This window comes from Haemaphysalis longicornis, unplaced genomic scaffold (genome assembly GCF_048455015.1).
Source record: "Haemaphysalis longicornis isolate Haplotype H1 unplaced genomic scaffold, Haemaphysalis longicornis Haplotype H1 scaffold_1, whole genome shotgun sequence".
Classification (NCBI taxonomy): domain Eukaryota; kingdom Metazoa; phylum Arthropoda; class Arachnida; order Ixodida; family Ixodidae; genus Haemaphysalis; species Haemaphysalis longicornis.
The window spans coordinates 276,221,628-276,241,998 of NW_027526203.1; the positions used below are offsets into that span (position 1 = coordinate 276,221,628).

At 49.2% G+C, this 20,371-nt stretch overlaps 1 long non-coding RNA gene across 1 annotated transcript in view; it reads right to left on the minus strand.

Moving 5' to 3' along the window:
• Positions 1-18,786: 18,786 nt before the first annotated feature.
• The window catches only part of LOC144146453 (uncharacterized), a 35,643-nt gene continuing 34,058 nt past the window's right edge, over positions 18,787-20,371 (minus strand). The window contains exon 3 of the long non-coding RNA XR_013317682.1: positions 18,787-19,450. This is a non-coding gene — a long non-coding RNA (uncharacterized LOC144146453). The remainder of the gene's footprint in view (positions 19,451-20,371) is intronic.

Here is a 20,371-nt window from a genome sequence, read left to right on the forward strand (position 1 = left end):
TTTTTGAACCAGCGTCATTATACCAGGCTTTCTTGTAAGACTGGATGAATTAAATGACAGTTCAGATATTAAAGAAAAATACTGAAAAAAAAATCGCTTAGTTCTTTCGTTTTGAAAAAAAAAAAATTGACGCAGCTTGCACTAATGGTGCAAGGCAGGAGAAACAGCAGAGCTGGCGGCCCCTCTCCCTTCGTCGGAGACCCGGCTGTTGCACCTCACATGGATTTCCGAACTTGCCGCTCGTTTCGTCCGTAGGCTTTCACATCTCTACCAAAGTGGACCGCGTTAGCACGCGCTAAAACCTGCGGCCAAGTCCAAAGCCAATGCCCGCGCTACGGACCCAAAGGAAATGCTGGGCGCCCGGAATGCGATGCATTGACCGGCAGTGCAATAAGTACTTTGCGCGAAAAAAAAAGCGATGGTAGCTTAACCGGACAGACGACGGTTTCGTAACGCGAGGTACCGAAGTTCGATTCCGACCACGGAGGAGGAGGAGGAATAAACATTTATTGAGCAAAAGGACGGGAGTAAGGAGTGGTGGTAAGCTTTCTACGTCCAGGAAGCCGCGAACCTTTGCTGACTACAGGGCTCGTTGCAGTGTTGCACCAGGCCTTTTTGGCGCTCTGGTGCCGAGCTTGTCAGCGCAGACTCCCACTGCTCAGGGGAAGGGGAGTGGACGGAGTCAGGGTTGCGTGCGCAAGAGATAGACGAGGTGCTAGGTTGTGAGAGGAGTGTCGTAGTGCGGGCAGTTATAGGGGTATGTGGATGGAGATATGTGTGCGAGAATGGTGTGGTTGTAAAAGGTGTAAGTTTGTAGTCTGCGGTAGATACATGCCTCGTAGTTAGATAACGTGTGGTGGGGAGAAGAATATGTTGTTCTCGCGTGGGTGTAATGTGACAAGAGTGAGCTGTAGCTGTTGTCGAGGGGTGCCAGGTGGGTAACTTTACGGTCCGTGCTTCTCAGGGTAGCTTGTGTTGAGGAAGGGAATGCCCGGGAGTGGAATACTCGGGCGGAGCCTGCGCCGCTTCGTTCCCAACAAGACCCGAGTGGCCAGGAGTCCAGACAATGGCTACTTCTATGCCTTCAGGCAATCGCTGTAGGATTGGGATGGCCTGGGGTGGTGAGCCCAGCTTGGTACAATCGGCAGGCTTCCTGACAGTCCGAAATGATGGTAAGATATGGAACTTGCTTGTGGTGGTTGCATGAGCTATAGCTAGAGCTTCTGCCGATCTTGTGGATAAGTCAAAGTACGTTGCTGCAGTGGCAATTCCTCCTTTGGAATCTAACGTGACCAGGGCCGTGCCGGGTGTCTTGGGATTCTGAGCGATATCCGTGTATAGGGTATGACAGTCGTCTGCATATTTCTTCGTAAGCTGGCGGACCCTTGCCTCACGGCGGCCTCGATTAAAGGCTAGGTGCATATGCTTGGGGATGGGAGTAACCTTGAGTTTCTTGCGTATGTGTAGCGGGATTCGTTTAGGTAGGTCGTTGGTGTTTGGGCTTGGTAGTCCGATGTCATGAAGCGCCTTCCTCCCTGTACGAGTAAGTGTTAGGCGATGAAGTTGTGAATTTTGATGCACTTCAATTAGCTCTTGAAGAGTGTTGTGTAGCCCCAACCGGAGTAGTTTTTCATTGGAGGTGTAAGTGGGAAGGCCTAAGGCCGTTTTGTATGTTTCTCGTACGAGAGCGTCCAGCTTGCTGATTTCTTGAGCCAAAAGCACGGTCTCACCGAAACTGATACATGCCGATTGGTACAAGCTCTTATACTTAGCCGGATAACGTATGCGACTCCGACCACGGAAGCGTTTTTCTTTCTTTCTTTCCAATTAGCTGCACATGTCATTGTTCCCCGCCGCTGCTAACCGTATACCCTTCGGGCCTTTGGTGTGGCCCTGTGGTTAGGTTGCCAGTTTCGCGGCGTAAAGGACCTCCCTAACATCTTTTTCTTGAGGCTTCGAGGTCCTGTGAAGGGTTGCAACACACAATTGACCCCCTCCCTTCTTCGTCGTTGTGCTAAATGCTTGGAAACACAATTACCATCCCATTTTTTGTTTTACATTGTTATTTGAAAAGGAGACTAAAGGGGCCATGAAGACAAACTAAAACCTTACTTAATTAAGAAAAAACTTGCCTTTGGTAACCTAATCAGCTCGAGGTCGTCGGCGTAGAGTGCGTAGTGAATGTGAGAAAGAGAGTCAAGAGCTGGTGGTAACCCGAGAAGAGCGACGTTGAAGAGAGGAGTGGGGATATTACTGAGCCTTGTGGCGTGCCCTTGGGTGGTGGGTGGAAAGCAGAGCTACGGAGTTCACCGATTCCGATCGTAACTGTCCGGCGAGTTAAAAATTGGCGTACGTAGTTGTAGGTGTGGAGGCCGCAATTGGTGCTTTGTAGGTTCTTTAAGACGGCAGCATGGGAGACGTTATCAGATGCTCCTTTGACGTCTAGAGCCAGGATGACTCTTGGGGTGGATGTGCTGAGGTGGTCCAGAACCTCTTCTTTCATTTGGAGAAGGACGTCTTGGGTTGAAAGGTGAGCTCGAAAACCAATCATCGCATGCGGGACTAGATTGTTGTCTTCAAGATAGGCTGTAAGGCGAGTATGAATGAGGTGTTCGTAAAACTTGCTTAGACATGATGTCAGGGAGACCGGGCGGAGATTATTAATGGAGTGTGGTTTGTGAGGTTACGGGACAAGTGTTATATCCGCATGTCGCCACTGGGCTGGAACAGTGCCTTGGGTCCATTGCGAGTTGAAAAAGTAGAGTAGTGCTTGGAGAGAGTCATTGTCGAGGTTACGCAGGGTTTTGTTATTGATGCGGTCATAGGCGGAAGTGGTGTTGCGGGTGAGCTTGGCCAGGACGTCTTGAAGTTCTTGCATTGTAAAAGGGGCGTCGAGGGTGGGATTTGGGGCCTCTGAGTAGTCTGGATGACCTATTGTAGAAGAAGGGGGAGGCCCAAATAGGGTGGTTTTGATATCAGAGAGTAGCTGGTCTTGGGGTCCGGGGTAGTTGTGAAGCAAACGTTTGAGGCGATGTGCCATAGCAGATTTGGAGGGTTTGTCCCCGAGAAGCGATCGAAGTATGTTTCTTTGTCGTTCTAAGCGTTCCTTGCAAGCTGTTGCAAAAGGTAGCCCAGTTTTGCTGATGTAGCGTGAGGGCGTATTGGGCTGCCTCTTGGGTGATCTCATTAATCCGGCGGCGGAGTTTCTTGTTGTGTTTTTGTTTTTTTCCATCGGCGAAGTAGGCTCTTGCGGGCGTCTAATAAGTGGAGAAGATGGGTATCCATGACTGGGTTTTCGGAGGTAAGAAGGAGTTTTTCTGTGTCATGATACGGTTTCTTGAATTTGAGGGACCCATTGATCAAGGTCCATGATGGTGGTGGGGAGCGGGTTAGGATCTTCGCGAAAGGCTTTCCAGTCGGTAAGGGTGGCTTGCCCAATGCGCGTTTTCGCTTTATGTTGAGGGAGAGTCACTTGGATGATGTGGTGGTCGCTTCCCGAAGTTTCGTCGAGGCGTTCCCAGATGAGGTGGGGGATGTTGCGTGAGAAGGTGAGGTCAGGGTTTGTATCACGGGTGACGCTGTTGCCAATTTGAGTGGGAGTGGTCAAGTCATTCCACAGAGACAGTTGGTGGTGATTCGTGGTTGTGAACAAATCCTGGCCTTTCAGTCTTTCCGAAGAGTATCCTCATGTGGTGTGGGGGGCATTGAAGTCCCCCCAAAATAGGAAAGGGTGCCTCTGAGAGTGACAGAGTGCACGTTGGACAGGTGGTTGAGCGAAGCGAGTGATTCTCGTGGGGGACTGTACACGTTAAGCACGAATATAATAGCGTGGTAGGCGAAGTAGGAAGAATTTCGATAAATGTATGGCCAATTTGGGAGTGAATGTCGATAATGTGCGTGGTGAGATGACGTGCCACCAGGATTGCCGTGCGAAGAGAGGCTGGCGAGACGTATGTTTCGTAGTCTCGTAGGGTGACAGGGGCGGTATCAACTTCTTGGAGGGCAATGACATCTGGTTTTTTGTCCTGACTGAGATGTAAGAGGGAGAGATACGTTTGCTTCTTTGAAATGAACGACAGTTCAATTGCCATATGGTTAAGGGACGTTGTATGGCTTGCGGATTATTATTCATGTTGGAGTGCCCCAAGAGCTGCTGCCATTTCTGCGTCTCGTTGAGGGTAGGTCTTCTGTTTCTTTGGGTATGGTGTGTGTTCTCTACCTGAGAGTTCTGAGACTTGTTTAGTAAGGTTCACGAGCGCTGAGTTCATGGCCATGATTTGTTGTTCGATTGCCTTTGTCCGTGTGGTGAGGGTGTCTTCTATTCGGAGGATGAGGTTGGTCGTTGTGGTTTGCGCTTCTGTGATTTGGCGATCGATGAGGACGGTTGTTTCCTCGGGCGGTCGGAAGACTGGGAGTGAGCTGATCTTTTCTATTAGTAGCGCATTCTGAGTGTCTATCTGGATTAGGCGTTCGTGTGTTTGACGTCCAAGCTTGTCAACTCGTTCCATAAAGAGTTTGTGTTGTCGTTGAAATTCAGCTTGTGCTTGGGAGAGTGTCAGTTCAGATGGGGAAGAAGGTAGGAAAAGGGGAGTGTTAACAGGACTGAGGAGTAGGTAGAGGGGGGAAGTCGGTATGCTGAGCAGTGGGAAAAGGCACAGCCACTTGCGACCATCTTACCTGGGTGACGTGGTGGGAAGGATTGGCTGGTGGAGTGTTGAACTTCTGTGCGACGAGGTGGGCCGAAGTCTTGGGGTTCGATGTTGTTCGGGGAAGAAAACGCTTGGGACAGTCTTTACCCGCTGTGATGTGTGGAAGGGAACACAGCTTGCAGCTGGGTTGGCAGTTGTGGTCGGGGGAAGGGGTCGGGGTGCCGCAAGCGATACACTTCGGCTCATCCGGCCGCGGTCAAATGTCCTGTCTGTGGCCCACGTCGCCGCAAATGCGGCAAAGCTGCACTGCTCGTCGGTAGGGGCGGCACCTGGTCAGTAGACAGCCCACCTTGACGTTAAAGGGCACGTGGTGTCCCTGGAACGTCAGGAGGGCTGATGATGTTGGTCCCAGTAGTCTGGCGTGAAGTAGACGGGGTCCGTTGGCTGTCAGGAGGTCGTTTAGGTCTTCGTTGGAAATGTCTTCATCGAGGCCGTGTATGACTCCGTGAACCGTGCCGGGCGGGGGTTTCAGGTAGGGCGACAGTTCTAGAATGCCGGTCGTGAGGGCAAGTTGATCGACGGTGCTCAGCAGAAGGGCGTGGTCTTCATTTGCAGTTGATGCCACCAACAGATTTTGTGCGGGTTGTATTTGCAGTGTTATGAACGTGTAGAACTGTTCTTGAAGAAGCTTGCTTGCTGCAGCGAGTGCGGTCACAATGTCTTTGGTTGAGCAGCGCGCGACAGTGCCTGCGGCGCGGGTACGGTAGACGATGACGTACTCAGAACCTGGGAGGCTTGGGGTGACGGGCTTGCGAACGCGGGGCTGGCGGAGTGCGGGCAAGATGTCGGAAGCTGACGCAGACCCGACAGGGGCGACTGAGGTGGCGGCAGGGGTAGTTCGAGAAGCGGCGTTCGGCGCGGCGGGTGGTGTAGCGACAAGCGTATAGAAAATGCAGCTTTCGGCTTTGATTTGTTATTCTTGCGAGCTTGGAGAATTTTCGTCCAAGGGCCGTTGGGATGAATCGTGCGACCGCTTAGTTCGTCGAAGTCCATGCTCTGAGTGGTTGTGTCCAGATAGAGAGGTGCGGGTCGGTGGCTGCAGGCAGAGCAGCGGCAGGCCCGGAGGCTGGCGGGTTCGGCGGCGCGGCGGTCGCCATTAGGGCTAGCGCCCCGCCGGCACGGTGAGTGTTTAGACAGCCACTAATTAGTCGGATGGACACTCACAGACAGAAACGAGGTATCCCCAGGTAGCGGAGCACTTAGCGGTTGCAATATTCACACAGAAAAAAAACAGGCGATGGTACGGCCCAATGGGCAGTTAAAAAGGGGGTCGATGTGAATCGTGACTGCTTGCGGCGGCCCCCTAGCGGAGGAATCCCCGTTCTCGAAGGTTCGTCGACGCTTTTCACAAGCGCAAACACGTCTGCACTCCCGTTACACCTCGTCCCTGGTCGGGCGTACTCTTCGGTCGCCCCAAATTGTTGAGACAAGAAGAGCGTAGCGCAGTTTAAACGAATGGTCATATGAGCGCAGCGAGCACACCTTCCCCGACAGAAAGTCAGCAAGGCCGAAAGGAGAGAACTGGCACGTGGCGCTAGGGCCAAGGAAGGAGGGTCACATGGCCGAACACTTGCGGCCTCGGTTAGCACGCGACCCCTCGGGTGGCGCTCAATAAGACACGATGAGTTTTGACGGTCTAATAGCTGTGCTGTGATCCTTCCTCCCACCATGTGAGCAGGATGTCTTCCATTTGGTCATGCTTCGCACCTTGTGCTTGTTTCGCATCAGGGCCGGAAACTTGCAGATTCTTTTGAAGTTCCTCTTGCTGACCGGCAATAGTGTTGAGCGTTGACACTGGCAAACCGAGCTTGTGTGCCAAATCCACGCATTTCCTCTTCGGGTTTTCTTCCAATTTCTGTACAATTTCCACTTTTTCTTTTTATACTGAGTGCCTTCCGTTTCCTCGACATTGCCACAAGCCTGGCAGCACACTCCGCACAGCAACAAGGTAGCCTAAGGAGAACAAGACTAGTCAAATAGAACAAGAACAAAAATAGCCTCATAAGCAACACCACCGAACACAGGAACAGCGCAGAAAGAGAACAAAGAACGGAGCGGGAAGCACAGATCATGGCGAGAAGTTGGGGAGGGAAGTCGCCGCCTGCCAAGAGCATTGGAACCTTCTTCCTCGATTATGATCAAACTGAGAAACTCTGTGATTATGATATGTTTCACTAGATGGCACAGTGCCTCGCCTCACATATCATCCTCATTGAGCAGAGTGCCCACGCCCGGCAGCAGTGTTTTTGTCGCAGAACCGGCGCTGCCATGCAGGTCATGGGTTGTTGACATGGGGTTTGAGCTAGTATACCGAAGAATAAATGTAAGGTTTCTAAAAATGGTCAAGGTTCACTTTCGTGGTCGTGCCATCCAATTTTTAGCAAAAATGTGGTCGTATCAAATGCACGAAAATGCATTATTTCTAAGGGATTTTGGCTTGGAATGAAAAGAAAAACGTAATATGGAGAATTGTATCAATGAGATCCCACTGTATAAGGCCTTCCTTCATAATAGTAAAGTTTGCATAATCCATCTAGAAGCACTACGTCTCATCTTTTTCTCTGACCAACACGACTGGAGACACCCACAGACTGGAAGATGGTTCGACTGTATCCTTACTGAGCATTTTTTTTTACCTTTTGGATGACGAGTCGTTCAGCAAGTGATACGCAATAGGGCCACCTGTACACTAGTGAAGCATCGTTGGTGTTGATATGATAGGTGACTGCAGAAGTTTGAGTTGCTGGATGGTTGTCTAAGTCGAAGATGTCCTTGCAGGAATCCAGAAGATGAGGGAGACCGGCGGTATGATCCGGTGGGAGGTCTGAAGCAGCCACTGCCTTGATTGATGGTGCTTGATGGGACGCCTGCACTGCAGGAGGTAAATCTGCAGGAGTGCTAGCATTCATACCAGAAAGGGCACAGCATTGCAAGCGAAATCCCCTTGGGAAGGACTTGAGGTGTGAAACTGAAATTGAAAAACTGAAAGGGAAGGCAGGTTTGGTTCTCTACCACAGTAATGATGATGTGTGGCAGAGTGACGTTTCACAGAAGCAGCACGTCTGTAATAGGGAAGACCATATAATAACTTGCAAAAGAAAAGCGAACACTTACCAAGAATAAAAATATATTGACGTTTCGGAACCACATACGGGTCCCTTGTTCACTACGTAAGACAAGCCGTCGTCGTCAATTATATAGGCAGCACATGACGTAGAGAGCATGCGTAGACGGGAGGCAAAGTCCCATCCGTCCGGTTCATTGCGGCTGGCGTTGATTGGATAAAAAGTGACTCTAGCAGACGCCGAGATGATGTGTTGTTTTCCTTAGCTAAAATTGCGGTGTTCTCCCAGTCAATCTTGTGGGAATGTTTGTGCGCGTGCTCCGCAATGGCATTCGTCATGTGATTATGATTTCTTACATCACGTTGGTGCTCTTTCAGTCGTCGCGGAGCTTGCTGGTCGGTACATGGGCAATGCGCTTGTCGTATTTTGAAAAGACGCGCGACAATGCTTCGCTTATTCCTGGGATGTAGGGGATGGCTGCGCGTGCTCGTAATGTCCTGTTGTTGGCCATTCTTGGCTGTAGTATCTTATTCTTGGTTTGGCAAATAAGTCGCTTAGGGTAGCCATTGGCGATTAGTTCGCGGCGGATCGTTCCTAATTCACGTTTCAGTGCACTGTCATCTGAGCAGATGCGTACGGTGCGCTTTATCAAGGACGACACAACGGATGTCTTGTGGCCGACAGGGTGGCAAGATTCAAAACTGGGGTAACGACCTGTGTGTGTGGGCTTCCTGTACACTGAGAAGGAGAGAGCGCCCGCATCGCGGCGAACAAAAACATCCAAAAAAGGGAAGCATGTTGTCTTGCTCGAACTCCACGGTGAACTGTATATGCACATTCTGGGCGTTGAGGCTGTCCAGAAGACAGGGGGCATCTTGGTTTTTTAAAATACAAAAACAATCGTCGACATAGCGGCAGAAAAACCTCGGTGCCGGTGTGAAGGTTGCCAATACCTTCCCCTCTAAAGCCTCCATAACTAGATTGGCCGTAGTAACTGATATGGACGCACCCATCGCCGTGCCATGGGTCTGCTGATAGGGGCTTCCCCCGTAAGAAAAATAGGTGTTGCTCAGACAAAACATAAGCAACTCGCAGAGCTCGGGGACGTCAAAGGGAGTGCGATCGGGAAGACTAATGTCCGCGTTTAGTGCTTCTTCGCACATGGCTACTGCCAGATCCACTGGGACACTAGTGAAAAGAGACTTGACGTCGAACGAAACCATGACGTCATCTTCAGTTAGAGTTACGTCCTTCAGCTTCGAAACAAAAGAGGACGAGTTTCCGACGTGCGTGGGCGTCTTACCGGCTAGAGGGCTCAACACTTGGTGAAGGTAGCCTGAAAGTCGGTAGAGCGGTGACCTCGAGAAGTCGACGATAGGCCGAAGAGGAACGGCAGGCTTGTGGATTTTAGGCAGACCGTAGATTGCCGGGGATGAACCGTTCGTGCACAGTAACCTGTAGTAGGGGCCCTTGTGGTGCGAAGGGACTAGCTTTAAAAGCCTGGTTAGCAGTTCTTGAAGCTTGGACTGTAACCTGCTAGTTGGGTCACGGGCTAGAAGAGCGTATGTCTGCTGGTCTTCGAGAAGGGCCAACATCTTCGTGTGGTAGTCACTGCTATCTAGCAAGACCGTGGCATTGCCTTTGTCAGCAGGAAGGATTGCGATACTGCTGTTATTCCGCAGGCTCCTGATGGCTTGCCTCTCCGCTACCGATAAATGCAGTCTTGCACAATGTCTTCGCAAACCAGAGAGCACACCAATAGCACGGGTGCGCGCTTCTTGCCGTACTTCAGAGGGAAGCTGGCCGACCACGCGTTCGACCGCACAAATCACCTTTCCTGGCTCCGGGGGTGCTTCCGTGTTAAAATTCACACCACGGGACAAAACCTTAGCCTCCTCTTCGTCCGGTGTGTACGGAGATAGGTTGATGACCTCTTGGGTGCATTGTGGCACGTCCGGCCGGAGTGCTTGCAGTTTCCTCTCTTGCGACGTTCTATGGAGGCCTTCTCCCATGCTAGCGGTGAAGTTTGCGTGCAGCTGCACATCTGGGAAGTCCTCAGGAATAAGATACTCAAGTTGTCGGCGTGCAAAGAAGGTTTGCTTCTCCAAAGCTCGTAGCTTCTGGCGGCACTCAAGGATACGTGCTTGTAGTAGGTTCCGCTCGGCTTGTCGAACAATCTGGTGAGAAATAACTGTGAGAAACGGGTGGACTTGATCACAGGGGCATGTATGTTACAGCATTTGACAGCAAATGGACATAATCTGTGGAATGAGAACGGTGCTTTTGAGCATTTTTGGCAGAAGGAAATTCAAAAGAGAGAAGTCCCGCAGAACAGTCAATGAGAGCGGTTCGAGAAAAAATCGACGCCGAGGATAATGTCATGGGGGCATTTTTCAAGGACGGTGAAGAGAGCAACACTATCGTGGTCGGCAATCCATATTCAGGCGGTACGCATTCCGGCAATTGAAGGTGTGCTCTCATTGGCAACTCGAACAAATGTTTGCATGGGTGGCGTCAGAACTTTGCGGAGATGCCAGCGGAGGGTTAAGCTGATTACAGAGATGTGAGCATTTGTGTCAGTGAGAGCCTGGGCTGCAACACCATCAACAGTAACGTCTAGTAAATTGGGCTTAGACTCCTTGGTTAATAGAAGATCTGTCGTCCAGGTCACAGGTGCAGTATTACCTCCTTGAGCTGCATTGATTAGTCTTGTGGTGAGGCGAAGGCTTAGCGTGGCAATGTCGAAAGCTGTAGCGGGCCACATGCCCACCGTGACAGCAGTGGAAGCATATTGGCTTGTTTTCAGGAGTACTCCACTCTTCGGAATTTTGTGTCTGAAAATGGCGTGGGGCATATTGGTGGGGACCAGTTAAGACACGAGGAACAGTGAAAGCGTTTTTCGGGTGAGCTACAGAGCAAATGCGTGGAATGGTGTGGCTTGCGAGCTCTTGCTGTATATCGCATGGATTAGGGAGATGGAAGGTGACGTTCATTCACGGGTCGGGGCTAGTAGGGCAGCCGTAGCCGTAGCCTCCAGCTCACGGCGTACTATTTTCATTAATTAAGTCGTCGAACAAAGAAGGGCACATTCCAGTGGAGTGGTATACTCGTAATAGGATGTGGGACCCGTGTTAGGCAGTCGAGTGAACTGTAGGGCAATACAGTGAGCTTTCACTTGTTTCTTTCTTACTTTATTTGGTACCCACAGCGCCTGTTGGCATTACAGTGGGGGGAATAACAAAAAGAAATGCATCAACTAGTTACGTTGATAACCAAAGAAACATTTTCCAGAGGCTGCGAGGCCCTTTTCAAGATGTTTAAACGGTCTGCACTCTGTAATGATGCCGTCTGTGCTGGTGCAGTCCTTATAAACAAGCAGGTTGAAAGCGCCATCAGCAATTCCTTTCTGCACATGGCCTACTTTGCCAGTTTCTGACGTGTCGGCATCTATCTTGTGACACAGAGCAACACCATCCTGAATATAGGCGACGGATGACTACATCGAGGTTTTGGCATGGGAAGAAAGTTCCTTCGCGGCTAGTTGGTGGCCAACAAGCTTTCCGAACAGCTCACGTAATGTCAATTTGCAGGTTTCCCAGCTTGTCAGGTCTGCTTCGTGTGTCTCAAACCAACAATAGTCTGGCTGGGCCCTTGAGGTAAAATATTACGATGGCCAGCCCCAAGGTTGCATCCCATCTGTTATGAGCGCTCGCACTCTCGTAGGTGCTTATCCAGTCATCAACGTCAGTGCCGCAGAAGGTGCTGCGGTCGCAGGGATGGGAGACGACCATAAGTGGCATAGTCGGCCAGAGGGCTCCATCGAGTGCCAAAATTTCTGTGCCGACCTGGTGTCCACTGTGCAGCTCCGTGTTTGAGGTAGCAGATGTTGCAATGCAAGAGGACCGGGATAGGGCACGCTGCGCAAGCCTCTTCATCTTCACAGCACACAAATGAGGTTACTGTGCGCGCAGTAATCCAGGCTGGTGCTCTGCTTTCAGCATTGACGCTAGAAACCTTTTCTACTTCCTTCCGCATGAACAAGTTTTGGTTTCTGTGAAAGAGTGGATCACCGTCTACAACGGCGAAGTTAAGTTTATGCAAAGTTGCGGGATTTCCGTGGAATCTTTTTTGGAGCTTCTGCGTTTCTACTTAGCATCAACTATTGTAGGATGGTGTGAAAGTGTCTTTGTGCAGAGATCTGGAATCTGTAGACGTTCTAAAGTTCCTCACCTTGTTAGTGACAGTTTCTTGGCTATGTTGACCGTGTATTGGAACGTGACTTGGAGGGTTTGGCAATTAAAATTTTCATGTATGTTGACGATTACCTAGTACTTTGTGGAAACTATGACCCTACAAGAAAAATGGTAGACATTTTAAAAGCATTCAAACGTCACGCATTTAGGCTGACCTTTATGTCCAAGGCGCTGAACGAAAGAACAATCCAGTTTTTGGACCTGTTGTTAAAATTCGAGCAGAATCATGTATGTTGGCTCTATAGCCCGCGATCGAAGAAGCCTTTACTGAACTCTTCATCAGCACGTTCTAGGATTGCAAAATATGGGATCGTTGTCAACTGCCTCAGGTCAGCCATCTTGTTTTGTTTTCAGTCTTGTTTTCACCTAATTGAGTCTAGCTTTGGTGAACAGTTAGTTGGACCCAAAAATGCTGGCTACGGTGACGGAGTCATTGGGTCGGCCTGTCTTCAGTTGTTGGATTTGGTGAAGAAAACTTGTCTCCTGCTTGTGATGTTGTGAAGGAAAAGATAGTTGTAATCTCGTACCTGCACGATGTATCTCACCGCTTGAAAGAAGTGGGGAGCAGATATAACATCAATGTGGTGTTTTCAGCCAAAATTAAGTTAAACTGCAGCTGTCCCGCCATCGAAAAGAATATTAGTAATAAGGGCCGAGCAAACAGCTGTGGTGTGAAACATGAGAATCAGGTTGTTCCTTATAGATTAAACGTGGTTTATTGCATTCCTTTCAATTGTGGTCGCTTTGATGTTGGCCAGTTCACCGAGTGCCTTCTGGCCCTCTTCCCACCCATTGCAAAGATTGTGGTTGTACGCTTTTCCTTCATGATACAACGGTACTGTTCTCGCACGATGAACAAAAGGTGAGGGAAGTATAGTGGAAGCACATAAAATTCGAAAAATGTCTGACTCGTGTGTTAGCGCTCGTCTTTAGCACTTTTAGATGCAGAATTGGCGTATCTTGAAGAGAGCAGTACTTGAGAGCTTTGTCTGTACAGTTGCTTATAGTGGGGTCATGTGTCATGTTTTTATCTTTGTTTTATACCTTCGATGGCTTTATATTTCTCTTCAATAAAAATTCGGTTTTGGTTCAGTGGTTGTCCAGTGTTATCCTCCTTTTTGTCCCGTTATTTGTGCGCTGCGAAGATGAATCTGCACCAACTAGCCCGGTTTTCTACGCTACTTCAGTCCGCAACCACTATCAATGATGTTACGTGGCGCAGAGAAATTACAGGTTGTTTACAAACAAGTCCACAGCATTGCCTCAATGGTAAAGTGGTGCCAGAGTAGCGAACTGATCAACTTTGGTAACGTGATTTTTCGCTCGTAAGTCATTTAATTTGCATTCGTTCTCGTCGTCCAATGAGGATTACTGCACGGCAACACCTACATGGCACGTTCAAAGCATCAAACAGATGGGTATTTCAGATACTTGGCTCCTAACTTATGGTAATATTAAGGCGAAGCAGCAAGTACAAGGCGTGCAAGGCAGCAGCCTGACTTCTGGCCATCGTTGTCGGTCTATTGATTGATTGTGGGGGTTTAACGCGCCGACGCAACGTAGGCGATGAGGCGCGCCGTAGTGGAGGGCTCCGGATTAATTTTGACCACCTGGGTGGGGATCTTTAACGTGCGCCGAAATCTCGTACACACGGGCGTTTTTGCTTTTCGCCTCCATCAGAAAAGCGGCCGCCGCGGCCGGGAATCGAACCCGCGACCTCGTTGTCGGTCTAAAGGAGCAACTAAGTATACTTGGGCATGAAGGATATGCTATCCAGGCATTGACGATTTACAAAGTGACACTGTGTTTATTCAAAAAGGTCGTTCTTTAGCGCGTGTTGTTATAAGGTCTTTCCCACTTCTCTTGTTTTTAATAAAGTGCTGTTTTGCCGCTTTGCGCTGAAATCAGTTTTCAACTCTTGAGGATTTGTGCCTACTCAAGTAATGGCTCCAACTTTTGCCTGAGCAGCAGCCGCAGTTCCTAAAGCATTGTGCAGCTGTGCCCAAGGACTTTTTTCTTTTCCTTTTCTTTTTCTTTTTTTTAGTGAAGGCAAAAAGAAAAAAATCGAAAACGCCCGTGTGTGGAGATTTCAGTGCTAGTTAAGATACCCAAATGTCAGGATTAACGTGAATTGAACCTAGCACTGTGTCATGCTTCATAGCCCAAGAGTGGCCTCGGCAATTACAACCCCCGAAATAGAATATTTTTCCACTTTGTTTTTGCAGCAGTGGTGCGATGAGTTGGGCTCAGCCTAGTGCCCCCTCATATAATTCCTGACTGATAAACCGACCCAGTTGTCCTGTATGGCCATTGCGTGACAGCTGTTCTGTCAGATACACTGTAAGCACCTGCTTAGCTATTGGGAAAGGCAGTGCAGTTTGTTAACGAGATCAGAGATCGAAGCAGTCTAGCTCAGAGCTTTAATCCTACTAGTGTAAGCCATTATTTGGCCTTGTACAAATTCTCAAAAAAGTCAAAAATACCGTTTGGTGTGAAGGGACTAAAGCAGGTTTTAGACACAAGACTGCATCAGCAAAGGATCTCTGGTGTTACGTAGAAAAAAAATTCAGAATAAGCAGTTAGAATAGTTCAAAAGCAGGCTAAACTAACTTTTGTGTACATATTAATGTAGCCATATATGGGACAAAATACACCATCAATTGTGAATTTAGATTCACTTGCCGTTTGCGGTGTGGTTGTAAAAGGAAGCGTTTATTTGTTTCTTTTGGTGTTGCAGGTGCTGACTGAGAAATTGTGGAAAGTTTTGAGCCAAGATGTTCCTGGCCTAAACCGTGATGGGCACGTAAAATGTTGTATGTATATTTGAGGTTATAAAGCATTTAATAAAGAATTTTCGAGCTTTGGGACTTGGTTTCTGCTGTTTCATATGCCCATACATTGCAACATGTAATCTATATTCAAATCTGTAGTGTTATTAAAAATTGTCTTCAGCAGACAGATTTACTATTCACTACGTCACTTTTTCATGATCAGTTCATTAGCATGTGTTGCGGGTTTTTTTTTTAGCAATTGATGCAGAACTAGCACACATACTAGGTATATATTTATAAGGCTTAATGTTATGTTTCAGTTTTTCAGTCAATTTGAGAACCTGTATTTGCAGTAAACAAGTGCTTTTGTGATCACATGCCTTGAAGCATGCTCCAGCGTAAGAATACTGGATACCAAAGCCCCTTGTAGCTTGTTTTGGTCAGTGTGTGTGGACAAACGTAAGTCATCTGTGGAGGCTTCATATTCCAACTCGCAAATAAATGTGGGTGCTAGCACCATTGGGGCTTGCAAGCAAAAAAGAAAAAGACCCGTGAACACACGATCGCGAAGAGGAGGCGGTGCAAAGGTAGTCCTGCGTGTCTAAATCTAAGAGGCGAAGATCAGAGCAGGAGTATTTGACAGTTCTAATTCTGGCTGGGCAAAACTTTAGTGCGCGTTTCGTCTGGGCGGAGCGCTAGATACGATAAAGAAAAAAACAAAACAAGCAACCCGGTTGTTTGTGCGATCGCATAAAAAGCAGCAGGGCACAAAGTGCAACCATCGTGACAAGGTTGAAAGCAATCGTCAGAAAATCTGAGTACCAACATGTTCAAGGTGGGCTACAAGTGATTATACTTATCGCGTATTCCCAGCGTGACTTAGGCCCAACTTTATGGGGCATTAGGCTAAATTTCTATTTGTCACACTCCAGGAATTCATTCATAATAAAGGTTGACTTTCACAGCGGCGGCCGATCACAGGGTGAACTGTGGATGCACGCTTGCGTAGCAACCGTTCACGCGACGATTTGCGAATGCTACACTGCGATTGCAAAACAGCACGGATTACAAAGTATTTAGGTAATATTACCTAGAACACTGTTGCAGCGTAAAACTTAATCAAACGACCCGGTTGAAGCACTTCGAAATGCACAGCGGTGGGTATCACAAGCGGACGCGAAATCCAACACAGACACAGTTGAAGCACTTTTAACTTCGTTAAAATATACAGATCTAGGAGTGTGGTTGAATAACAGCGCAGCCATCCCAGAAGGCGAAATCCAACGCGCGAATGAAACACTTGCCGCTTCACATGGAGGAAAGAAATGGGTATTCACTGCCGGCCGGCCGCCGGGCTAAGAGCGGGGAGTGTGTGCGCCGGCAGAACAGCCCCGCAACCCTTCGCCTTTACCTCTCGCACTCCTCTTCTTCTCCCTTTCGTGGGTGATGCATCGCCGAAACCGAAATACGCTGGCGGCAGGGGTAGTTCGAGAAGCGGCTTTCGGCGCGGCGGGTGGTGTAGCGACAAGCGTATAGAAAATGCAGCTTTCGGCTTTGATTTGTTATTCTTGCGAGCTTGGAGAATTTTCGTCCAAGGGCCGTTGGGATGAATCGTGCGACCGCTTAGTTCGTCGAAGTCCATGCTCTGAGTGGTTGTGTCCAGATAGAGAGGTGCGGGTCGGTGGCTGCAGGCAGAGCAGCGGCAGGCCCGGAGGCTGGCGGGTTCGGCGGCGCGGCGGTCGCCATTAGGGCTAGCGCCCCGCCGGCACGGTGAGTGTTTAGACAGCCACTAATTAGTCGGATGGACACTCACAGACAAAAACGAGGTATCCCCAGGTAGCGGAGCACTTAGCGGATGCAATATTCACACAGAAAAAAAACAGGCGATGGTACGGCCCAATGGGCAGTTAAAAAGGGGGTCGATGTGAATCGTGACTGCTTGCGGCGGCCCCCTAGCGGAGGAATCCCCGTTCTCGAAGGTTCGTCGACGCTTTTCACAAGCGCGAACACGTCTGCACTCCCGTTAGACCTCGTCCCTGGTCGGGCGTACTCTTCGGTCGCCCCAAATTGTTGAGACAAGAAGAGCGTAGCGCAGTTTAAACGAATGGTCATATGAGCGCAGCGAGCACACCTTCCCCGACAGAAAGTCGGCAAGGCCGAAAGGAGAGAACTGGCACGTGGCGCTAGGGCCAAGGAAGGAGGGTCACATGGCCGAACACTTGCGGCCTCGGTTAGCGCGCGACCCCTCGGGTGGCGCTCAATAAGACACGATGAGTTTTGACGGTCTAATAGCTGTGCTGTCATAGAGGCACACAACTGAATTTTGCGCTTCAATTTAGGCAACGCCTGAAGTAGTCGTCCATTTCGACTTTCCACTTGTAGCAGGTCAACTAGCGCTAAGCTGGTCAGCCACATTGATGCGAAGCGTTATTTAAGATCCAAATGACCTTACAAACAGTAAGAGGCAACCTTTCACGCCATTAAGCTGCAACTAAAGCGTACCGTATCAAACGATTTTTGACATAAAAATATAACATAGGCGTGGCATGCATCTCGGTGCCTTGGCTTCTTCAAGTGGAGAAATCAGATCATACAGGCTGTCAGATGTTGATCGGTCACCTCTCAAACAGTAAGCTGCTCCGGTAAGAAGCCAACTTTCTCAAACACTCATTGAAGATGCCTCAATATTATTTTTTCAACCACCTTGAAAAAACAATGCATCAGAGAAACCGGTGCTTAGGAACCGAACAACTCAGCCTTTTTTCCCGGCTTCAAAATCGCCAACTCTCCCGAGGGGCGCCAACGTTCAGGAACTACTAACTTCTGTGCACCATATATTATTATAGTAAGCCAATAGGCAAGGCTGGAAATAAACGTCAAGGTTGCGAATGGCCTGAGATGACACGCCATCTAGACCAGGAACCCTACGTATGGGATAGCTGCATATTGCCAAACCGAATATACACAGATGCGCTTTAGGAGAAAACTGGAAGCGATATTATATGCATAGCAGAAGAAGGAAATAGCGAATATCGATCCGCCCCGACATAGTTCGCAATAGCCAGCAGGGGCGAGCCGACAGAATAGACATCGCAACAAGAGCAAGTGTGATGACTGTGCGACGGTGCCAATGTAAAGAAACGAGTGTGGGTATTGTGGGGACCTTTGTTTCCCTACGCCTCGTCTGCACATGTTTTGGCGAGCTGGGAGCCGCCATTTTGGGCAGACGGCGCGTCACGTGAGCAGTGACCTCTTCGTGACCCCATGCGACGCGCCAAACCGGCTCGCCATGGACGTGTGCGCGAGGGCGCGGGGAAAAGGAAGACCTGCTTGTAGCAACGCCACATAGAAAACCTTCTCTAGGTGGCGTTGCTTGTAGCTTTTCTTCGCGCCAATCTTTTCCCTGACCCGGGGGGAGACCTCCATTCCCCCGGAGCCGACCTGCGGGATGCGCGAGCGTTCCGCCGGGAGTCGACTGGGTGAGTAGGTCGGTATAGGTTGGTTCGGATAGATTCTTCTAGTACATTCTAGTTCGGAAGTGGCTACTCCGAATGCCCCGATGACGGAGAACTCACTTGGCTCCACGGGTCTCAGAGATTCGGTCCTGACCGGTCGCAATGGAAGCCTCCCCCGCTCCCGCGACTGGGATGACAGATATCGAGGTCTGAGTCCCTGCGGCTTGAGCGAGTGAACGGACTGCCTCCCCGCGAGCGACAGTGGCGTTCTCTGGTATATGCCTTGTATCTGCCAGGCAATAAAGCCTTAATTTGGATAGCTGGAGTTTGTTTACCGCATGTGAGTACCCGAACCCGTGCGTGGATTCCGCTGGGGCTAGTGCACGGCGCGTAGCACTTTCTCTAGCGAACTTAGCCGGGGTCCTCTGCTATCCCATACGTTAGCCCACAGCATGAATACATATTACCAGCGAAAACAAGACACGGACGAAGAAAGATGCACACAGGACGATCGCTAGACTTAAAATGGCGATGTTTACTTGGTACACGTAACACTACATGAAATGATCAATTTAAAAGACGAGGCTAATGTTTAAAAAAGTTATTGGGACAAATTGAATTGATATTGCGCTACGTGACGAGTTACATTGAGTTACATTGTGTTCCGCGTTATGCAACTACATTCCTTAGATTGCGATAGATCAAATTAAATTTGGACGTACAGAAAAAGAAATACGCGACAATGTAACAATCGCACGCATTTATTTTGGTAAAAGTTGTTGTAGGAGACACTTGAAGCATGCCCGACTGGTGATTAAAATTCCAACGGCAAAGAACTGTCAAAAGGCTTCGGAGTGGGTCCTGGCGGGCTCGCAGTGAATCCCCTGTCGCAATCAGCGAAGTCTGGGCCTTTCCGAGACCTGCCCAACAGCTTCAGTCGACCGCTCACCGCGTCTTCCAGAGGTCGTCGAGGAACCTCAGGCTTCAGGAAAAGCCGGGGGGCTAACCGGTTCCCACAAGTGGTACTCCTGTGCGGGGACCACTCGTACCAGAGGGTCAACCTGGTGGCCGGTTTTCCGCGCGTGGTACAGCAGCTACTGCGTGCACCACGTTGCCAGCCTCCCCAGCCAGGAGCCCGAGCTGACGGCCCTGGAAGAAGTCGACCGGACCGGGGACTTGGGTGGCAGCGGCTGCATCCTGTACAGTGCGTTGAAGGCGGGGTTAAGAGAAGAGGCCTTGACGATACGAAACTGGATGATGATGCCCTCCACAGGAATGGCACGTGCCCTCGAGAGGGCCGGCCAGGATAAAGAAAGCCACTGCGCCCTTATGGGAGCTGCTAAATAAATAAATAAATAAATAAATAAATAAATAAAAAAAAGCTGGGAAAAAGAAAAAAAAACAGGAAAAAGTGTTATTATGCAGTTAAAATATATGCACTAATCGTTCCTCAGTGCTACTACTAAGATCATCTCAAAAATAAAGTGAAGGAGAAAGTATTGCACTATAAGTACCATACTACTATAATTATTCAGTGATTATGCAAGGGTACGGCCGGCCCACGAGATCGAGCTGTATTTACATAAAAATTATCACGCAAAAATAATGCAATATAAATAAGTAGCTATTAATTTCCCTCATTACTTACGCAGCCGCACCGTACGCCCCCTCTGCATGTTGAAGCTGCTGAACAAGAATTCAAAACAAGAAGCTATTGCGCAGATCATATCAACCATGCAGAATTTCCGTATAATTTTAAACGCTGAGCAAATCAATGCTACCGGCGTGTACACAAAGGAGAATAAAGTATAAAAGCACATTTCCATGACAAATGCATTTTGCCGTATAACAAAATGTAACCCCGTCACAGAAGGTTACCAGCGACGGGGACGCAGTGCCGCCACTGATAGATGGTGGAAAGCCTGCCGCGTGGTCACGAAACATCTACTCAATAAACCAACCAAAGGGGAAAAGAAGGCAACCATGCATATACAACGGCAATAGGCAAAGCCACCTAACTATCCACCGTGGTAAATAATGAGCTGTAGGCGTTGCGCCACTTTGCACGATGTCATGGGTTAGATTCCCGGCCTTCGCGCCGGTTTATTTTTTCTATGC